Raw genomic sequence first — 6000 nt, forward strand, 5'->3', positions numbered from 1 at the left:
GGCACATGGCGCTTACCATGGAGAGCTGTCCTGTGTCTCTTTCATGTCCAGCCACAGAATACTTGGCTTTGGGAAATTTATAAAGAACACGGATTTATTTTCTGCTGTTCTAAAGGCTGGGAAGTCTGAGATTGAGGAGCCCACAGGCTGGATCACCTCATGATAGATGGTACAAGTGCTAGGACCCTGTGAGAGAAAGAGATTTCCAATTCACGTTGGTAACAGACTCATAATGGAAACCAATAGCATACAAGTGAAGATGTCCAAGGCAGGACCCCAAATGCCAACCATCATAGTGTACGGAAAGACAAACTCTATATGGTTTATTCTTTTTCCTCCTTATCCTCATTTTCGTTTTTTAAGATTTATTTTTAAATTACATGTATGTGAGTATTTCCAGGACGGGAAGCAGCATGTGCACACCTGTGTATGAACCCATGAAGCATGTGTGTGCCCATGAAGCATGTGTGTGCCCATGAAGCATGTGTGTGCCCATGAAGCATGTGTGTACCCATGAAGCATGTGTGTGCCCATGAAGCATGCGTGTGCCCATGAAGCATGTGTGTACCCATGAAGCATGTGTGTGCCCATGAAGCATGTGTGTGCCCATGAAGCATGTGTGTGCCCATGAAGCATGTGTGTGCCCATGAAGCATGCGTGTGCCCATGAAGCATGTGTGTACCCATGAAGCATGTGTGTGCCCATGAAGCATGTGTGTGCCCATGAAGCATGTGTGTACCCATGAAGCATGTGTGTATCCATGAAGCATGTGTGTACCCATGAAGCATGAGCTGGAGCTGGAGCTAGAGGTGGTTGTGAGCTTCTCTGCTTGGGTGCTGGGCTGTGAAATTAGGTCTTCAGTAACAACAGGATGCATGCTTAATCACTGAGCTATCTCTCCAAGCTCATATGTCTTTATTTTCTATAATGAATATAGATTTTTATGGAAAATTATTTAAACTTTTATTTCAAAACAATTTAAATTTAAGTTTTTTAAAGCCAACGAAGAAAATATTTAATAAAAAAATAAACTATAAATTTTTTTTAAAAGCTAAAAATATGAGTCTTGCTCTGGGGAATCTTAGCCGATATTGTTGACATTTGGGAAATAGAAAATCCTGTCAGGCAAGGCCTGTGTAAGTACTGAGGCCTGCAGCCTGCATTCTGTGGGGTCCAGAGCAGAGGGAGCAAAGTACAAAGTGACAAAGCCTGAAGGTCAGGGGGTGTCACAGATGGAAGGACACATTCCAGTGCTCCCTGTCCTTCTGCTTTGCATGGCTCACACTGGCTGCATCTTTCCTTCTGGCTCAGGGTTGGTGTGCTACCCAGGTGTTTGCTAACTTCCTGAACAATAGGAGCCAAGTCTGGTGAAGTGGTGTAGAGAGATTGGCCTCTCAGGCAGAGGCAGGGCTCAGGTAGAGTGTACAGGTTAAGGGTACATTGTCTGTGCCCCCTTTAGTGACCAAGTCTGCCTGCTCCTTCCCTTGGGAGCAGGAATCTCTAGTGTGCAGTTCACAATGACTGAGCCTTACATCAGCTTCACACTAGACCACAGCAACCTCTGGAGACTCAAAAGCTTTGCGAGGGATGAGTGGATACTGAAGGGAAAGAAGCCAATGTTCAGATGACTCAGATGATTTATAAGGCAATATATTCCTAGCTAAAGTGTTTTCAAACACAATTGGATGAATTCTGAAGTCAACCCTAGCAGTCTCTCTCACACTGCAAGTGGACGTCACAGCCTCATGCATCCCAGCTGTTCCCACAGTGTATTCAGAGCAGTATGTTCAGTGGGTTAACCTAGCAGCCAACATGCCCAGGTTTATTTTAAAGATGTATTTTTATTATTTCTTATTGTATGTGTGTGTGTGTGTGTGTCCATGTATTTATTGGTATGTATATGTGAAGAGAGTTCAGAAAAGGGTGTCAGATCCCCCCTGAAGGTATCGTAGATGTGAGCTTCCTGGTGTGGATGCTGAATATCAAACTTAAGTCCTCTTAAAAATCAATTCTGCTCATAACCACAGAGCCATCTCTCCAGTACTGCCCTATGGTCATGAGTCTAGGCATTGCGGGACCTCTGTTATTGAGTTGATGGCAGGCATATGCCAGAGCTGGATCTTTTATGAAACTCATCTTGGGAAAAATTCACTTCCAAGTTCATGTGGTTTGGAGAAGATTCCATTCCTTGCAGGTCATTGGACTATGGCCCATAGCTCCCTGCTTGCTAAAGGCTGGGGGCTGTCTTGAATTTCCTGTCACTGACCTGTGCACAGTGCTTGCTCAATCAAAAGAGCCAGAGGAAGCCAAAGCAGTCTGATGGGAAAATGGAAGATCTTCCCTAACAACCATGAAGTGCCATCCCACTGTCCTCCCCTTGCTGATCCGTTTAACCAGAAGAAGGGCACAGATCCATAGTTGGAGGGTATGACTCCTTCTACACCTGGGACATCAAAGAAAGGCCCTGACATTGCAGACCTGTTATTTTGGCACTGTGAGTGCTTGGGAAGCTGATGCCTTTAAGCCCAGGTTAACTATATAGTACAGGATTGCCTAAAAAGCAGAATGTGTTGGCAAGTTGGCTCAGAGGGAAAGGATACTCAGTGTGCAATCTTGAGGACCTGAACCCTCATCTTAGAAGCCTCTTAAAAATCCAGGTGTGCCACAATGCTGTGGGAACCCCAGATAGAAGGACCACGGGGACTTCATGGCTGTCAGTTTAGCTCCAGGTTCTGTGGATAAGGTGGTTTAATAGAAAAGATCATTCAACACCCTCTACCTTGTTTGCAGGCATGTGCCCTTCCTTATACACATAAGTGTGCATGAATCACATATTCACACACACAAAACAATGAAAAGGGCCATTGAAAATTTTGTCATCAAGAAAAGCTCCTTTTTCTCTCATTAAAGATAGTCTGTGAACCACAAGAAGATCTACAGAGTCAACTAACTTGGGCCCATGTGCCCAACAAAGACTGAACCACCAACCAAAGAGCTTGCAGGGGCTGGACCTAGTCCCCTTCCCCAATCCCCAACACATTCGTAGCCAATAGGCAGATTGGCCTTCATGTGAGTGTCCTAACAATTGGAACAGGGGCTGTCTCTGACTCTGTTGTCTGTCATTGGATTCCCTGGTTGGGTCTCAGTGGGTGAGGCTGTGTTTAGTCTGCTGGGAACAAGGTGCTACTCAAGACAGAACTTCCCATTCTCCGAGGAAAAGAGAGAATGGGGGAAGAATTTGTAAGGGTGGGACTGGAAGGAGAGGAGGGAGGGCTTTGATGAAAGGGGTTAAATAAATTACTGAAAAAAAATGCAGTCTATGATAGTTTGTATGAAAATGCCCTCATAGACTTGTAGGGAGTAGAATCATTAGAGGTGTGGCCTTGGAAGAAGTTGTCTCAGTCTCATTCTGTTACTTGAGAATCTATATGTAGAAGTCTTAGCTATATCTCTGCCTGCATGACATCCTACTTCTCATCTCACCTCAGCAATAATGGGCTAAATCTCTGAAACTGTAAACCAGCACTAATTAAATGCTTTCTTTTATATTAGTTGCCATGGTCATGGTGTCTGTTCACAGCAATAAAGCCCTAACTAGAACATAGCTGCTGGGACAGGCCCCGTTTCTGGCTGTCATCTTCAGCCAGGAAGCAGATCTGAGCTCCAGACATCAGCGTTCCTCCCCTGTCAGAGGAGAGGTGGGCTGCAGAGAATAACCTGACCACTGAGACTCAAGAGAGAGTTGGACTCCCAGGAGTGCTGACAGAGGCTAACAGAATCACAGGAGGAACAATTTCCAGCCAGAAACAGCTATAACAACTAACGCCAGAGATTACCAGATGGGGAAAGGCAAACATAAGAATCTTACTAACAGAGAACCAGACCACTCACCATCATCAGAACGCAGCACTCCCACCTCAGCGAGTCCTGGATACCCCCAACACACCCGAAAAGCAAGACTCAGATTTAAAATCATATCTCATGAAGGTAGAAGAGGATTTTAAGAAGGGCATTAATAAGTCACTTAAAGAAATACAGGAAAACACTGTGAAACAAGTGTAAGCACTTAAAGAATTACAGGAAAACACTGCTAAACAAGTAGAAGCCCTTAAAGAAGACACACAAAAATCCCTTAAAGAATTACAGGGAAACACATCCAAACAGATGATGGAATTGAACAAAACCATCCAAGATCTAAAAATGGAAGTAGAAACAATAAAGAAAACCCAAAAGGAGACAACTCTGGAGATAGAAACCCTAGGAAAGAAATCAGGAACCATAGATGCAAGCATCAGCAACAGAATGCAAGAGATGGAAGAGAGAATCTCAGATGCAGAAGATTGCATAGAGAACATGGACACAACAATCAAAGAAAATGCAAAATGCAAAAAGATCCTAACTCAAAACATCCAAGAAATTCAGGACACAATGAGAAGACCAAACCTAGGGATAATAGGAGTAGATGAGAATGAAGATTTTCAACTTAAAGGGCCAGGAAATAGCTTCAACAAAATTATAGAAGAAAACTTCCCTGACCTAAAGAAAGAGATGCCCATGAACATACAAGAAGCCTACAGAACTCCAAGTAGACTGTACCAGAAAAGAAATTCCTCCCAACACATAATAATCAGAACAAGTGCACTAAATAAAGATAGAATATTAAAAGCAGTAAGGGAAAATGGTCAAGTAACATATAAAGGTAGGCCTATTAGAATTACACCAGACTTTTCACCAGAGACTATGAAAGCCAGAAGATTCTGGACAGATGTTATACAGACACTAAGAGAACACAAATGCCAGCCTAGGCTACTATACCCATGAAAACTCTCAATTACCATAGATGCAGAAACCAAAGTATTCCATGACAAAACCAAATTGACACAATATCTTTCCATGAATACAGCCCTTCAAAGGATAATAAAGGGAAAACACCAACACAAGGACGGAAACTACACCCTAGAAAAGGCAAGAAAATAATCCTTTAATAAACCTAAAAGAAGACAGCTGCAAGAACACAATGCCAACTTTAACAACAAAAATAACAGGAAGCAACATTACTTTACTTTAATATCCCTTAATATCAATGGACTCAATTCCCCAATAAAAAGAAATAGACTGACAGACTGGCTACACAAACAGTACTCAACATTTTGCTGCTTACAAGAAACTCACCTCGGGGAGAAAGACAGACACTTCCTCAGAGTGAAAGTCTGGAAAACAATTTTCCAAGCAAATGGTCTGAAGAAACAAGCTGGAGTAGCCATTCTAATATCAAATGAAATTGACTTCCAACCCAAAGTTATCAAAAAAGACAAGGAGGGGCACTTCAAATCCATCAAAGGTAAAATCTACCAAGATGAACTCTCAATCCTGAATGTCTATGCTCCAAATGCAAGGGCAGCCACATTCATTAAAGAAACTTTAGTAAAGCTCAAAGTACACATTGCACCTCACACAATAATAGTGGGAGACTTCAACATACCACTTTCATCAATTGACAGATCGTGGAAACAGAAACTAAAGAGGGACACAGTGAAACTAATAGAAGTTATGAAACAAATGGATTTAACAGATATCTACAGAACATTTTATCCTAAAACAAAAGGATATACCTTCTTCTCAGCACCTCATGGTACCTTCTCCAAAACTGACCATATAATTGGTCACAAAACAGGCCTCAACAGATACAAAAATATTGAAATTATCCCATGCATCCTATCAGATCACCACAGACTAAGGCTGATCTTCAATAACAGCGTAAATAAAAGAAAGCCAACATTCATGTGGAAACAGAACAACACTCTACTCAATGTGACCTTGGTCAAGGAAGGAATAAAGTAAGAAATTAAAGACTTTTTAGAGTTTATGAAAATGAAGCCACAATATACCCAAACTTATGAGACACAATGAAGGCAGTCCTAAGAGGAAAACTCATAGCCCTGAGTGTCTCCAAAAAGAAACTAGAGAGAGCATACACTAGCAGCCTGACAGCACACATAG

Source organism: Mus musculus, chromosome 18 (genome assembly GCF_000001635.26).
Source record: "Mus musculus strain C57BL/6J chromosome 18, GRCm38.p6 C57BL/6J".
Lineage (NCBI taxonomy): Eukaryota > Metazoa > Chordata > Mammalia > Rodentia > Muridae > Mus > Mus musculus.